This window comes from Ceratotherium simum, chromosome 34, assembly GCF_057802395.1.
Source record: "Ceratotherium simum simum isolate JZ-2026a chromosome 34, ASM5780239v1, whole genome shotgun sequence".
Taxonomy (NCBI): domain Eukaryota; kingdom Metazoa; phylum Chordata; class Mammalia; order Perissodactyla; family Rhinocerotidae; genus Ceratotherium; species Ceratotherium simum.
The window spans coordinates 9,848,197-9,864,446 of record NC_141933.1 but is presented as its reverse complement, the minus strand read 5'-3'; the positions used below and the strand labels follow the sequence as shown (position 1 = coordinate 9,864,446).

The 16,250-nt window shown below is 37.6% G+C and overlaps 1 pseudogene across 1 annotated transcript in view; it reads left to right on the top strand.

Annotated features, from left to right (window-relative positions):
• LOC101400281 (organic anion transporter 7-like) overlaps positions 1 to 12,846 on the top strand; it is a 35,440-nt pseudogene extending 22,594 nt beyond the window's left edge. The window contains exons 5-9 of the transcript XR_015549778.1: positions 7,525 to 7,637; positions 8,902 to 9,116; positions 10,530 to 10,638; positions 11,104 to 11,307; positions 12,631 to 12,846. The product of XR_015549778.1 is annotated as an organic anion transporter 7-like (transcript). The remainder of the gene's footprint in view (positions 1 to 7,524; positions 7,638 to 8,901; positions 9,117 to 10,529; positions 10,639 to 11,103; positions 11,308 to 12,630) is intronic.
• Positions 12,847 to 16,250: the final 3,404 nt, after the last annotated feature.

Genomic DNA, 16,250 nt, shown 5'->3' with positions numbered 1-16,250 from the left:
TAATATATCAATAACTGCCTGAGCTGTGCCTGATATAACTCCATACACACATTTGTGACCTCCTGTATGCCTTGGAAATCCTTGTGAGAGAGACATTATTGTTTTCTCCTACTTCTTCTTCTCCTGATCCTAATTCTTTTACATTTCTTCTTTTCCTATTTTTTTTGAGGTATAATGGACATATAACATTATATTAGTTTCAAGTGTACAACATGATTCAGTATTTGTATATATTATAAAAAGATCAACCACAATAAGTCTAGTTAACATTCATCACCTTAATAGCTATAAAATTTATTTTTCTTGAGATAAGAACTTTTAAGATATACTCTCTTAACAACTTCCAATATACAATATGGTATTATTAACTATAGACACCATGTTGTACATCACATCCCCATGACTTACTTATTTTATGCCTGGAAGTTTGTACCTGGAAGTATTGACGCCCTTCGCTCATTTTGCCCACTCTACCAACCTCCACCTCTGGCAACAATCAGTTTGCTCTTTGTATCAATGAGCTTGGTTTTGTTTTGTTCTATTTTTTTTAAGATTCCATATATAAGTGAGAACACTTGGCATTTGCCTTCCCTGTCTGACTTATTTCACTTAGTACAATGTCCTCAATGTCCATCCATGTTATCTCAAATGGCAAGATTTCTTTTTTATTGTTGAATAATATTCCATGGTATATATATATACCACATTTTCCTTATCCATTCTTCCATTGATGGTCACTTAGATTGTTTCCATGTCTTGGCTATTGTAAATGAATCTGCAATGAACTTAGGGGTGCATATATCTTTTTAAGTTAGTGTTTTTGTTTTCTTCCGATAAATACCCAGAAGTGGAATTGCTGGATCATATGCTAGTTGTATTTTTAATTTTTTGAGGAACCATCATACTATTTTCCATAGTGGTTGCACTAATTTACATTCCCGCCAACAGTGCACAAGCGTTCTTTTTTCTCCACATCCTCACCAACACTTGTTATTTCTTGTCTTTTTGATATAGCCATTCCAACAGGTGTGAAGTGATATCTCACTGTAGTTTTTCTTTGTATTTCCTTGATGATTAGTGATGTTGAGCACCTGTGCATACACCTATTAGCCTTCTGCATGTCCTCTTTGGAAAAATGTCTCTTTATATCCTCTGCTCACTTTTAATCATATTGTTTGTCTTTTGCTATTGAGTTGTATGAGTTCTGTATATATTTTTGATATAACCCCCTATATGTGATTTGCAAATATTTTCTCCCATTCAGTAGGTTGCCACATCTTCTTATTCTTATTCATCTTTTTAATGACAATGAAATTGAGGCTTAAAGATGTCCTGGTACATTCCTCAAGGTATACCTAGCATGAGGCAGACTCATTGTATAATGCCAGGCTATAAAGTCTGTGTATAAATCATTACCACATCAACATCTCCCTGATTTCATCCTCGGATTTAATTCTAGGCATCTTATTCATGGAGGCACAACATATGCCAAGGTATCACTGAAGGAGGCTGACCCAAGAACCAGAATAAGGCTCATAGGAAATTATTCTGCTTTCTGAAAAAAACTACTTTTCTGCTAAGAGCAGCCAGCTGAGAACCAAGCTCAGTTGCCAGGTCTCTCATGCCCTTCTAGTATAAATGAAGCTTTGGACTATAATCCAAGCAACTCTTCATTTTGTCCCCTTCCTGATCTCTAACCTACACATCTGTTTTGATGCCCTGCAGCCAAATTGAGTCTCATGTTACAATGTCCTTGTCACTGTAAAATTTCCCTCAGGCCCCTTTAACTCCCTAATTCACCTTTCACACCACTTTTACAACTGTCGTTGCATCTTCCATGGCTATATTTTCCAGTGGACAGGAAGGGAAGTCATCTATATTGTCCTCTGTTGGGGGCTTCACAATGTCTACCATTTTGTGACAATGGAAGCTTTTGCTGTTGTTGTTGAAGGTTTTGAGATCCACCATGCAGAAGGAGCTGGAGACAGCATAGAACAAACCTTTTGTGTATGACCGAACACCTAACTTGCATAAAAGGACCTGGTCACTCTCCTTTTTGACATGGGCTTCAGAGAGTTCATGAGGAATGCTAAAACAGTGAAGATGTGATTCTATTTCTTTCTTCAAAGATATAACATCCGATAGGGACAGATGTGAAATAAAACATGAGGAAGTCACAAAGATAATTACTATGCTTGGGGGTAGTGAAAGGGTTATGAAAAGATTAACATGGAACTAACTGTACCATGAGGAGTTTTTTTTTTTTTTTGAGGTCATATTGGCTCATAACATTGTGTAAATTTCAGGTTTACAGTATTCTATTTCAGTTTCAGCATGGTGTTCACCACCAATAGTCTAGTTTTTGTCTGTCACCATACATGTGCCCCTTTACCACTTTTGCCCTCCCCTCATCCCCTTATCCTCAGGTAACCACTAATTTGTTCCCTTATCTGTGTGTTCAGTTATCTTCCACATATTAGTGAAATCATGCAGTGTTTGTCTTTCTCTATCAGACTTAATATGCTTAGCATACTACCCTGATGGTACATCCATGTTTTCATGAATGGCACGATTTTGCCTTTTTTTTTTTTAATCTCTGAGTAGTATTACATTGTATATATATATCACATCTTTATCTGTTCGTTTGTTGATGGGCACTTGGGTTGCTTACACATCACGGTTATTGTGAATAATTCTGTGATGAACATAGTGATGCATAAATCTCTTTGAATTATTGATTTCATGTTCTTTGGATAAATACCAAGTATTGGGATAGCTGGATCATGTGGTATTTCTGTTTTTAATTTTTTGAGAAATGTCTATACTGTTTTCCATAGTGGTTGCACCTTTTGCATTCCTGACAGCAGTATATGATGGTTCCCTTTTCCATATCCTCTCCAACACTTGTTATTTCTTGTTTTGTTAATTATAACTACTATGAAAGGTGTGAGGTGAAATCTCATTATAGTTTTGATTTGCATTTCCCTAATAGTGACTTTGAACATCTTTTCATATGCCTATTGGCCATCTGTATATCTTCTTTGGAAAAATATCCTCTGCCCAGTTTTTGATCGGGTTGTCCTTTTTTGTTGTTGTTGAGTTATATGAGATCTTTATATATTTTGGAAATTAACCCATTGTTGGATATAGGATTTGTAAATATTTTATCCTATTTTGTGTGTTATCTTTTCATTTTTTTGATGGTATCTTTTGTCATGAAGAAGCTTTGTAGTATGATGTAGTCCCACTTTTTTATTTCTTCTTTTGTTTCCCTTACCTGAGTAGACAGGGTATTCAAAAAGACACTGCTAAAACCGATATCAGAGTGTAGTGCCTATGTTTCTTCTAGCAGTTTTATGGTTTTGGGTCTTACATTCAAGTCTTTAATTCTTTTTGAGTTAAGTTTTTTGCATGCTGTAAGATAATGTTCTACTTTCATTCTTTTGCATGTGGCTGTCCAGTTTTTCCAACATCATTTATTAAAGAAACTTTCCTTTCTCCACTGTATGTTCTTGGCTCCTTTGTCAAAGATTGGCTGTCCATAGACGTGTGGGTTTATTTCTGGGCTTTCAATTCTGTTACATAGATCTCTGTGTGTTTTTTTCTGCCAGTACCATGCTGTATTGATTGCTATATCTTTGTAGTATATTTTGAAATGAGGGAGTGTGTTACCCCCAGGTTTGTTCTTTTTTCTCAGGATTACTTTGACTATTTGGGCTCTTTTGTTCTTCCATGTAAAGTTTAGGATTCTTTGTTCTATTTCCATGAAGAATGTCATTGAAATTCTGATTCAGATTGCATGGATCTGTAGATTTCTCTAGGTAATATGAACATTTTAACTATGTTCATTCTTCCAATCCATGAGCATGGAATATCTTTCAATTTCTTTTTGTCATCTTCAATTTCTTTCAATAATGTCTTATAGTTTTCAATGTATAAGTCTTTCACTTCCCTGGTTAAATTTATTCCTAGGTATTTTATTTTTATTGTTGCAATTGTACCTGGAATTATATTCTTGATTTCTCTTTCTCTTAGTTCATTATTAGTGTATAGAAATGCAACTGAGTTTTGTATGTTGATTTTCTACCCTGAAAATTTGTTCTATTTGTTGATTATTTCTTATAGTTTTTTGATAGATTCTGTAGGGTTTTCTATATTTAAAAAATGTCATCTGCAAATAGTGACTGTTTTATTTATTCCTTTCCATTTTGGATCCCTTTTATATCTCTTTCTTGCCTAATTGCTATGGCTAAAACTTCCAGTACTATGTTGAATAAGAGTAGTGAGAGTGGTCATCCTTGTCTTGTTCCTGCTCTGAGGAATAGTTTTCAGTTTTTCATTGTTGACTATTGTTATCTGTGGGTTTGTTGCATATGGCCTTTATTATATCAAGGTATTTTCCTTCTGTATCCATTTGATTGAGAGTTTTTATCATAAATTAATGTTGGATCTTGTCAAATGCTCTCTCTGCATCTATTGAGATGATCATGTGATTTTTATTCTTCATTTTGTTAATGTGGTGTATCACATTGAATGACTTGTGGATGTTGAATCATCCCTGCATCCCTGGAATAAATCCCACTTGATCATGGTGTATGATCTTTTTAATGCATTGTTGTATTCGATTTGCTAATATTTTTTTGAGGTATTTTGCATCTATGTTCATCTATTGATATCTAATTTTCCTTTTTTGGTGTTGTCCTTGTCTGTTCTTGGTATCAGGGTAATGCTGACCTCATAAAATGAGTCAGGAGGAGTCTCATCCTTTTCAATTTTTTTGAAAGAATTTGAGAAGGATAGGTATTAAGTCTTTGAAGAAGGTAGAATTCAACAGAGAAGCCATCTGGACATGGACTTTTGTTTTTTGGGGAGGTTTTTGATTACTGTTTCAATCTCTTTACTTGTGATTCATCTATTCATGTTCTCTATCTCTTCTTAATGCAGGTTTGGGAGGTTGCATGATTCGAAGAATTTATCCTTTTCTTCTAGGTCATCCAGTTTGTTGGTGTATAGCTTTTCAAAGTATTCTCTTATAATTCTTTGTATTTATGTGGTGTCTATTGTAATTTGTCATCATTCATTTTTGATTTTATTTATTTGTGTCTCTCTCTTTTTTTCTTAGTGAGTCTAGCTTAGGATTTGTCAATTTTATTTATCTTTTAAAAAAAAGCATCTCTTAGTTTCACAGATCTTTTCTGTTGTTACTTTAGTCTCTATTTCATTTATTTCTGCTCTATATTTATTATTTCCTTCCTTCTACTGAGTTTGGGGTTTGTTTGTTCTTCTTTTTCTAATTCTTTGGGTATAGTTTAAGATTGTTTATTTGAGATTTTTCTAGTTTTTTGAGGTAGGCTTGTATTTCTATAAACTTACCTCTGAGTACGTCTTTTGCTGCATCCCATAAGTTTTGGCATGTTGTGTTTTCATTTTCATTTGTATCCACGTATTTTTTGATGTCTCTGATTTCTTCATTGATCTAATAGTTGTTCAGTAGCATGTTGTTTAGTCTCCACGTATTTGTGACTTTTCCAGCTTTTTGCATGTAGTTTATTTCTAGTTTCATATCACTGTAGTAGGAAAAGATGCTTGATATGATTTCAATCTTCTTAAATTTATTGAGGCTTGACTTCTTTCTGAACATATGATCGATATTTTAGAATATTCCATGTGCACTTGAGAAGAATGTGTATTCTGCTATTTTTGCATGGAATCTTCTATATGTATCTATTAAGTCCATCTAGTCTAGTGTTTCATTTAAGGCCACTGTTTCCTTGTTGACTTTCTGTCTGGATGATCTATCCATTGATATAAGTGGGGTGTTCAGGTCCCCTACCATTATAGTGTTGCTGTCAATTTCTCCCTTAAGTCTGTTAATAGTTGCTTTATATACTTTGCTGCTCCTGTGTTAGGTGCATACATATTAATAAGAGTTATGTCTTCCTGGAGGAATATCCATTTTGTAATTACATAATCTCCATCTTGGTCTTTTGTTGTCTTTTTGTCTTGAAGTCTCTTTTCTCTAATAAAGATTGGCTATACATGCTATCTTTTGGTTTCCATTTTCTTGGAGTATCATCTTCCTTCCCTTCACTCTGAGCCTATGTTTGTCTCTAGAGCTGAGATGACTGTGCTGGAGGCACAATATTGTGTATCGTGTTTTAGTTCATCCAGCCACTCTGTGTCTTTTGATTGGTGAATTCTATTCATTTACACTTAGAGTGATTATTGATATACGGAGGCTTAATACTGCCATTTTATCTTTTGTTTTCTACTTGTTCTATATTTCTATTGTTTCTTTTTCCTTGTATCTGTCTGCCATTTTGGTTTGACGGTTGTCTGTGATGTTTTTCTCAGTTTTCTCTTTATTTGTGATTTATGGCTCTGCTCTGAATTTTTGTATTGTGGTTACCATGAGGCCGTATAGAATATCTCATAGATAAGATAGGTCTTTTTCTGATAGCCTCTTATCTCCATTAGCCTGTGCAGATTCTGTCCTTTTCCTCTCTTCATTCTGTGTTTTCATTGTCACAAAATTTATTTCTTGCTTTGTGAGTCTGTGACCAAGTTGAAGTGTTTGTAGTTATTTTTGATGTTTTCTGTCCCTTCACCCTTTATGTTATAATTGTTTACTAACCTATTCTGTTATAGAGCTTCATTTTTAAAAATTCTGTCTATTTATCTCTTTGCTCAAAGCTTTGCAAACTCTTGCCTTTTTTTTTTCAGGTAAGAGGGCACCCTTCATCTTTCTTGTAAGGCAGATCTAGTAGCAATGTACTCTCTCAACTTTTTTTTTTGTTTGGGAAAGCTTTTATTTCTCCTTCATATCTGAAGGATATTTTTGCTGGATAGAGGATTCTTGGTTCTTATGTTTTGTCTTTCAGTATGTTGAATATATCATTCCACTATCTCCGATCCTTTAGGATTTCTGCTGAGAAATCTGCTGAAAGCTTGATCAAGGTTCCTTTGTAGGTTATTTTCTTCTCTCTGCTGCCCTCAGTATTTTTTGCTTGTCATTGACTTTTGACAGTTGTGTTATATGCCTTGGACAAGGTGTTTTTGCATTGAAGAAATTTGGAGTTCTATTAGCTTCATATACTTGCTTGTCCAGGTCCTTCCTCATGTTTGGGAAGCTCTCAGTTATTACTTCTTTGAATAAGCTTTCTGCTCCTTTCTCCCTCTCTTCTAATTAGGGGATACCTATAATCTTTATTTTACTTATCCTAATTGAGTGATATATCTCTCAAAGAGTTCCATCAGTTTTAAAAAAAAAATCTGTTTTCTCTCTTTCTCCACCTGAATCATTTCCAGGTTTCTACCTTTGACTTCACAATTGTGTCCTCCCAATAGTCTGCTCTATTTTTAATGCTTTTTACATTACCTTTCATCTCATTAATTTTGTTTCTCTTCCCTGGCTATATTTTCTACTGTACTAAAAATAGAATTCATCTCTCTTGTCCTCTGTTGGGAGTTCACAAGGTCTACCATTTTGTGATAACTGAATTGTTTCCTATTCTTGTTGTGAAGGTTTTGACTTCCACTATGCAGAAGGAGCTGGAGGCAGCACAGACCAAACCTGTGCATGACTTGTTCCACACGACCATCCTGTGTAAAAGGATCTGTTTACTGTCCTTCGTGAGGTAGGCTTCTGACAGTGCATGAGGAACATTAAAATAGTGGAGATGTGATTCTATTTGTTATTTCAGGAGATACCATATGCCTAGCTATAGATTTGAGATAAAACATGAGAAAGACACAAAGATAATTTCTGTGTTTATACTTAGAGAAAGGGTTAAGAAAAGAGTGACATGGAACTATTTGTTTCATGAGGAGTTTTTTTATCACATGATTCTACTAGGCTCATTACTGAAGATGATGTGAGAACTTCAATCACAGTACAGATCTTGTCTTAGGATTCTTCACTTGTTTGTTTTCATTTTATTTGAGGTAAAATTACAAACCATAAATCACTCAAATATATGCAGCTCAGTGAATAGTTCTATATGTAAATATAGTAATATAGTAAATATAGTAAATATATAACTGTCACCCAGAACAGAGTATAGAAAAAACTCTAAAGCCCTAGACGGCCCCCTCATGTATCCTCCACAAAAACACTCTCCACCCCCCCAAAAACACTTAGCAACAATTATAACCACCTTTATCATACTATTATTTTATGGTAATTATTATATCATTAGCTTGTAAGGAAATTGTGTTTAAAATGTACCCATGATTTGTTTGAATCACGTATGCTAAGACACACAAACTCAGGAATGACTGTCATGAAGGAAGTTTATAATCACACATCCCTAGAAAGAGGAGGCATGAAACAGACACAGGGCCAGTCAGGGAGGCACCAGGGTCAGGTAGAAGGCAAAAGAGAGAAGAAAAGAAAGAACATGACCAAGAGCCTTTATTTTTTGTCAGAAGGAATGGGGAAAGAAGGTAGGTACTCTGAGTAAGCTTAAGATTGGAAAGTTTGAATAATTTTAGTGGACTCTGGGCGATAGTGGTGGTCCATAGTTGTCCAACACCTAGCCCTGGGTTGATTTTGGGTGGGAAAATATTGGCTTGGTGTGTGATTTTGATCAGGGATATGGTTGGGAGCATGGGCTCTGGATTGGGGATTTGTATTTCAAAAGTGCACGCACAGGGGAGTAATTTGCTGTCTCTAGGAATTAGCTAGCCCTGGAAAAGGCATCACATCAGGATCAAGGCCCAAAATGCTGGAGTATCAAAAATATAGAAAATCAGAAAATATAATCAACATAAATATTCCACAAATCAGATCATGCCTTCTTACATGACTCCAACCCTTGGCTTCTTGGCTCAATATTATCATTTGTAAGACAGAAAATCTAAACCTTATGACATATGTCTTTCCTCTTCCTTTCACCACAGATTTGCAAGTTTATTTCCTTTTTTTGGTCTGAGTCGCCACCTCCAGCACTTGGGGACAAACATTTTCCTGTTCCTGGTGATTTTTGGAGTAATCACACTTGCAAGCAATTATGTTGCACTTTTGGCAGTGGATCACCTGGACCGTCGAGTAAGCCAGATGATTTTCCTGTTCCTGCTGGGAATTTCCATTCTGTCCATCATATTTGTACCCCAAGGTGAGAAAAGAGCACAGAGTGGGAAATGGCTTCTCTGAATTCCTTAGTGATTGTATGAGTCACACCTATCTGAAGCCAGAAGGAAAGGGAGAATTGCATTCTAAGGATTCCCTGAAACCAACATGGGGGATTAGTATAGCTTCTGCAGTGAAGATTCTGGGAAAAGAACCAAGGTGAGTAAAGGTCAGCTCAGGTATATGGTTGTCTTCATCACATTCTGGAGATATATAGAAACTGATGCCATCTATTACTGACAGTTTCTCTAGGACAGCAATTAATCAATTACCTTTGGTCAATCATACTTTATACAGCAAGCGTGGAGGGCCTAGAACTGGTCATTGTTTCTGATGTGAGGACACAATACTGTCACATCCTCTGTTTGGGATCTTTCTTGTTACTACAGCTTTAGTGACTATTTATTATCTGATCTCTATGTATCCACTCATATGTCTCATATAAAGTCTCCATAACAGCAACACTGGTTTAGGGGCATCATCTTTACCTCAAGAAAACAAAGACTCCTTGTCTTCAGGCATGAAGTATACAACAGGAACAAGGCATTAAGCAGTTAAGAGCCTCTCTCAGAATCTATTTTACTAAATTGAATGATCATATGTAAGGAATAGGGGAACCCAGGTGGTCACCATGCTTCACCTAACTCCCAGCATAGATATATGTTTTACAAGATCCCAGATTGGTGGGCTCCACTCTTCATCTTGAATGTCATCAATGATGCAAGTTTTCTGCCTTACAACAGAGCACAATCCAATGCTGTAATGCTCTTAAGGAAATTTTTTGGAGGGAGGGAGGGAGGGCAAGTCAGGGACAGAAAACTGATTTTCTGAAATTTCCCATTAGTGGTTTCCAAAATCATGCTTTTTTCCTAATAGAGGTCCTTATACTTGAATATTGAAACATTATTCTAGATCAAGCTGTTCTCCAGTTTTTCCATTAATACAGGAGTACTTTTTATTATTACTTTCTCTGCATTACTAGCCTCTTGTTAAGATTGTGCAAATTCCCAGGTTTAAAACTCTCAAATGGATGAGTCTTACACCCCTCGGTAATTGCTCACATGACAGTCCTATGTTTTACGTGAAGGGCAAAGGAGACACAGAACAGAAGTAATGCAAGACAGCACCTGCTGGACTCAACTTCTCCCCTCCTTTCTGGCAAATCTCAGATATGCAAGGGGAGTTGATGAAATGACTCAATCCTTTTATTCACTGTAAGCCATAATATGTAGATAAGCCATAATATGTTTCTCAACTGATTAGACACTGCACATTTTCTGACTCCATGCAGTTTCTGTACAACATATTTTATAATTGCAAACACCTCAAATATGGTCTTATTCATTTGTAATTTGAGAGATGTTGATTTCCTCAGTCTCACTGGTCTTCTTCTCTGTAGAAATGCAGACCCTAAGTGTGGTTTTGGCAACTTTGGGAGTAGGAGTTTCTTCTGCCACTATTGTCTGTTCTATAGCCCATGGAAATGATCTAATTCCCACCATAATCAGGTACCAAGCTCATGGATGCTCACTCAGGATCAAAACACATCTTTTCCAGATAACATACATTTATTGGGGGAAGCAAACTAAAGTAGGTTACTAAAAGTAATTAATTACAATAGTAATAATAATAACAAAAATTATATCCAAATTTTATTGAAAGCTGCCTTTTTGCCAAGCATGAGTTAAGTCCTTTAATATTTCTTCTCCTGTAATAATCTGAACCACACGATGTGTAAATGCTACGGATAAGAGTACTTTTTTAATGATCAAATTGTCTTAATGCACATGTGAACTTTAAAAAAACCACTAGCAAATAAAATAGAAAATGTCCAAAACAAGAACATGCCATATATCTCCATTTCTAAACACACTGATGTGCTATCTATCATAGCCAAAGCAAAATAATAAATCACAAATTATATTTGTGGATTTTCACCAGTTTTTTTTTTGTATTATGATTTGCACCCCAAGAGCAATAGCTTTAGGAATCATTGGAATTGCTGGTAATATTGGGGCAGCCCTGGCTCCCCTCTTGATGACCCTAATGGTGTATTACCTCCACCTACCCTGGATCATGTATGGAGTCCTCCCCATCCTCGCTGGATTTCTTGTCCTACTCCTTCCTGAAACCAGAAATCAACTCCTGCCTGACTCCATCCAGGATGTGGAAAATGAGTGAGTAAACTCTCTAGCTGTCCCTTAGGGTTGTGGTGCATTATAGGTCTGTGATGAGGAGGACAACACACCATTCAAGGTCATTTTCCCCAGGGGAAGGTTTAGACCCAGATTATTTCCATGTGGTCAGTGCCTTTGGCTTAGCTACAGGCACATCCTTCTCCCACAGTGACCTCAGACTCCCCCAAGACTCCCTAGATCACACAGATCTGCTCTTTCCAGGCTGAACCAGTAGGTTTAATGGTGAAAAGGCCAAAATTAGGCACCCTAGTGTGACATACACAGCCCTGAAAGTATTTCACAAATATACACAGATCCAAACACCAGATTCTGATCCCCCTGCCCCTGGCAGCCCTCAGCCCAGGAAGTGCAGGTAAGGTCTCTGAGACTGCTGATTGCCATAGACCTGTATAATCTGATTTGTATTCTCCAGAGAAACAGAATCAATAGGATGTGTATATATACAGCAAGAGAGATTTATTTTAAGGAATTAGCTCACAAGATTGGGGGGCTCGCAAGTCTGAAGTCTGTAAGCAGACAGCAGCATGGAGACCCAGGGAAGAGTTGAAGGAAGAGAAGAGTTCTCCAGTCTGAAGGCAAATTTCTGAGCAGAATTCCTCTTCCTCTGGGGGCCCTATATTTTTCCCCTAAAACCTTCAACTGATTGGATGATACCCACCACATTGTGGAGTGTAATGTCCTTTACTCAAAGTCTACTGATTTAAATAGTAATAACATCTAAAGAATACTTCTACAGAAACATCTAGACTGATGTTTGACCAAACATCTGGGCACTATGGCCTAGCCAAGTTGACATAAAATATTAACCACCAGAAGGCCAGAGGACTGCCATGGTCACTGAAGAATCTGAGGGAGATCAGGGAAAGGACAAGAGCCCCTCCCACAGATGACAACATTTCCCAGGGGAAGGAGTCCTGTTGTGCTGCCTGTGTGATTCACGTCATCCGGTTTTCACTGGGAAGGAAAATTTTGAGAACAGATTTTAAAGTGGTGAAGAATGGGAAAGGATTCTCAAACTTTTCTTTACTTCCTTTGGCTTTTCCAAAACCCCTCTTTCCAATGCCATGGTGTCCAAGGATGAGAGTAGAAACTATCAAAGCTGCCTTCCCAGATCCTGCACTGAGAGCTAGGTCTTTTTGTTCACAAGATTTACTCGACCCTTTGGGGCAGGGTTCATGGTTTATAGTAAATCTGGTTGGTGAAGGATAAGATGGGTTAAAGAATGCAGGATATGTATGCTTATTTCATGTCTTTTCATTTTTTGTGTTTATTTGTTTATTCATTTCATTGTATTTTTACCAGGAGAAAAGGCTGGAGAAAAGCAAAGCAGGAAGATATTTCCATGAAAGTGACACTATTTTAATGAATTCCAGGAGCTAACTAACTGCTGATTCAAGAGCAAAATAAAAAGGAAAAATGTGGTAATGCCTCATAATGGAAAATATGAAAAATAAATAAATAAACATATATAATGGGAAGTACATTTTTTCCATTGCAGTATTAAGTTACTAAGTATAAAATACCTATAATTATCATAATAAGAAATGTGAAGAAAACCATACATTTTAAAACAACTTAAAATATTAGTATAATTGTAGATAACCAGCATGTTTCTGGATAGGAAGGTTGGTTAGTAGTAAAAACAATTAATTCTTCCCCCAATTAATTGGTAGAATAATTGATGTAGTAATTATAATGGAAAACTACATACTTTTGGAATACTTGAAAAATAGTTACAAATTTTTCATAAACTAAGAATAAGGTAATCCAAAAAAAGAGGATCATGGAGTGAGGGGAGGCTGGTTAGTGTATGGGGTAGCATATACTGGACTTTGTTACAAGTGCAATAGTCAAAATAGTAATAGCAGATGCATTTACATATCAAAGGAATTTCAGAAACAAACCATAGTAAATGTATCACAATGTATAATACTGGCATAATAAATCACAGGGAAAAAAGAAGGATTATGCCAACAAATAGCATTAATAACTATTGTAAAATAAATGACTAATAAGGTGACTTCATAGTATAAACCAAAAAAATTGCACTTTAATAAAATGTTAAATGAAATAAAAGAACTATAATTTTCATTAGAAAGCCTGGCTACAATATCTTGGGTTAAGTCAGTTTTGAATAGGAAAACAAATACCACAAATTTAAAGACAAGTAGACTTGAATGATACTCATTTCAAGCCTCTGTGGGGCAAAACCCTAACAACTTATTAGAGAAAACTAGGAAAATATTCATCAAAATGATAAAAACAGTTAACTTTTAGTGGTGGACTTCAAAGTGATTGGTACTTTCTTCATTGTAAGTTTCTGTATTCAAAGTTTAAACAAAGAAGACGTAAAATTTCAAAATATTATGTGATGTCAAAAATGAAAGAGCAAATGACAACATAAACAGTTTTCAAAATGTACTTTTAATATATAGAATTCTCACAATAACAATCCAAAAAGATAATAAATAATTCCATAGAAAATGAGTAAAAGGCAGAACATATCATTTTCAAGAGAAAATAAGGAACATGGGCAATGAATCTAAGAAAAACTGGACAAACCCACTGGAATTAAACAATAGAAACTAAAATGAAAGTTGAGGAGAGAAGTCAAGATGGCAGCATAAGCAGACTCTGAACTCATCTCCTCTCGCGGACACAGCCAATTTACAACTACCCATGGAAAAATTACCCCTGAGAGAGAACTGAAAACTGGATAAGAGGAACTCCTGCAACAAAGGACAATCATAATTGAGGTGGAAGAGGCAGAAATTCCCTTCTGGAAAGAAAAAACACCACCTCCACAAGCCGCAGCGATTCCTGGCCACCTGGGAGCAGCTCAAATGTATGGAGCCCTCCCTGGAGGAGCGGCGCCCTGAGCCGGGGAGTGCCCCCACTGTGGGCATGTTGTGGACCCAGCACAATCAAGATGAGTGGCATAATATCTGACTTTGCCTACTACTGAAACATTAGGGAGTACCCACAGAAAAGCTGGTTCACAAATAAATTAAAACCAGTTTTTAAAGGGCCCACGCACAAACTCATCCATTTCAGAAAGCAACCTAAAATCACCAGAAAGAAAGGTGCACAGTGCTTTGGTGAAAAGAGACTCACCTGAAAGGCTCTGAGTGCATCACAGTGAGAGGTGAGACGTCTCCAGGGACTGGGACTTTGGCAGCAACCATTGTTGTGGCCTGGTGTGGGCCTGCTGACACAGATGCCATTTGAGTTGTCCCTGGGGCCTGTTAGCCCAGGGTCTGCCCCACCCACTAGAGCACCAATTTAATAGAGCTCAGCCAGGGCAGGCAGCCCACCCTAGAGATGGGCCCCACACAACAACAAGCCCTCAGGCAACTTGTGGGCCTGTATAGATTGGTGACTGGATTCTCTGCAGCCTGACAACTGAGCCCACTTCAGTGGCACAGGGTGTGCACAAGGAGCAGGTGGAGAGTGTGGGGCGGTGGTGGAATGTGTGGGGCTCCTGCCGGGGAGAGACTGGGTCCACTTCAGGAGGTCAGGGCATGCACACAGGGCAGGACTGTGTTGACTGTGTGTGTGGACCTGTGGGTGGCAGACTTTGTCAGCTGCAGAAGACTTGTGCTTCTCAAAGACCCACATAGGGGGTTTGCCCCACCTTCCAAAGCCTGAAACAATAGGGTGCTCCCATGCCTGAGGCCAGCCCCCCCCAGGTGCAATCCTCAGAGAGCTGACAAGAGATCTAAAGGCTGGAGGCTTATAGCATTTGTAAGCCCTTGAGCCTAACAACCTGCCATGCTTAAGGGGTCCTACTCACTTAAAATAAATACTGCGACACAAATGTGGTATTAGAAATTGCAGCCAACTGTGCTGGGGCTCCCCACACCTGATAAAGAGACTGAAGGGCCCACAACAACTACAAGCAGCTGAGCATTACAACAGCTGGCTGGGAGCATAACTCAGCCTGCCTGGGAGCCTACAGGGAAAGCAAACAGGCGGCAACAGAAGGACACACATAGCCCACTTGAGGGTCACCCCTGGAACATTGAGAACTGAGGGAAGCACACTGCAGGCCTCCTAAGGCATAACTTATATAAGGTCACCTATCCAAGGGCAAGAGACATAGCTGACCTACCTAATATGTAGACACAAGCACAGGGAAAGAGGCAAAATGAGGAGGCAAAGGAATACATTCCAAGTAAAGGAACAGGACAGAACCCCAGAAAAGGAACTAAGTGAAACAGAAATGAGCAGCCTACATGACAGAGAGTTCAAACTAAGAGTGTTAAGGATGCTCACTGATCTGGGGAGAAGAATGGATGAACTCAGTGAGATCGTCAAGAAAGAAATGGAATATGTTAAAAAGCACCAATGAGAAATGAAGAATAAAATACTGGAAATGAAAAATTCACTAGAGGGACTCAAAAGCAGAGTAGAGGATATAGAAGAACAGATCTGTGAGCTGGACGAAAGACTAGAGGAAATCACCCAAGCTGAACAGGTAAAAGAAAAAAGAATAAAAAAGAGTGAGGACAGTCTAAGGGACCTCTGGGACAACATCAAGTGCACTAACATCCATGTTATAGGTGTCCCAGAAGGAGAAGAGCGAGACAAAGGGGAAGAGAATCTATTTCAAGAAATAATAGGTAAAAACTTCCCTAACCTAAGGAAGGAAACAGACATCCAGGTACAGGAAGCACAGAGAGCACCAAACAAGATAAACCCAAAGAGGTCCACACCAAGACACATCATAATCAAAATGTCGAGAATAAAAGATAAAGAGAGAATCCTAAAAGCCGCAAGACAAAGACAAGTTACATACAAAGGAAACCCCATAACGCTATCAGCTGACTCCTCAGCAGAAACCTTACGGGCTAGAAGAGAGTGGCATGATATATTTAAAGCACTAAAAGGAAAAAACTTACAGCCAAGAATACTCTACCTGG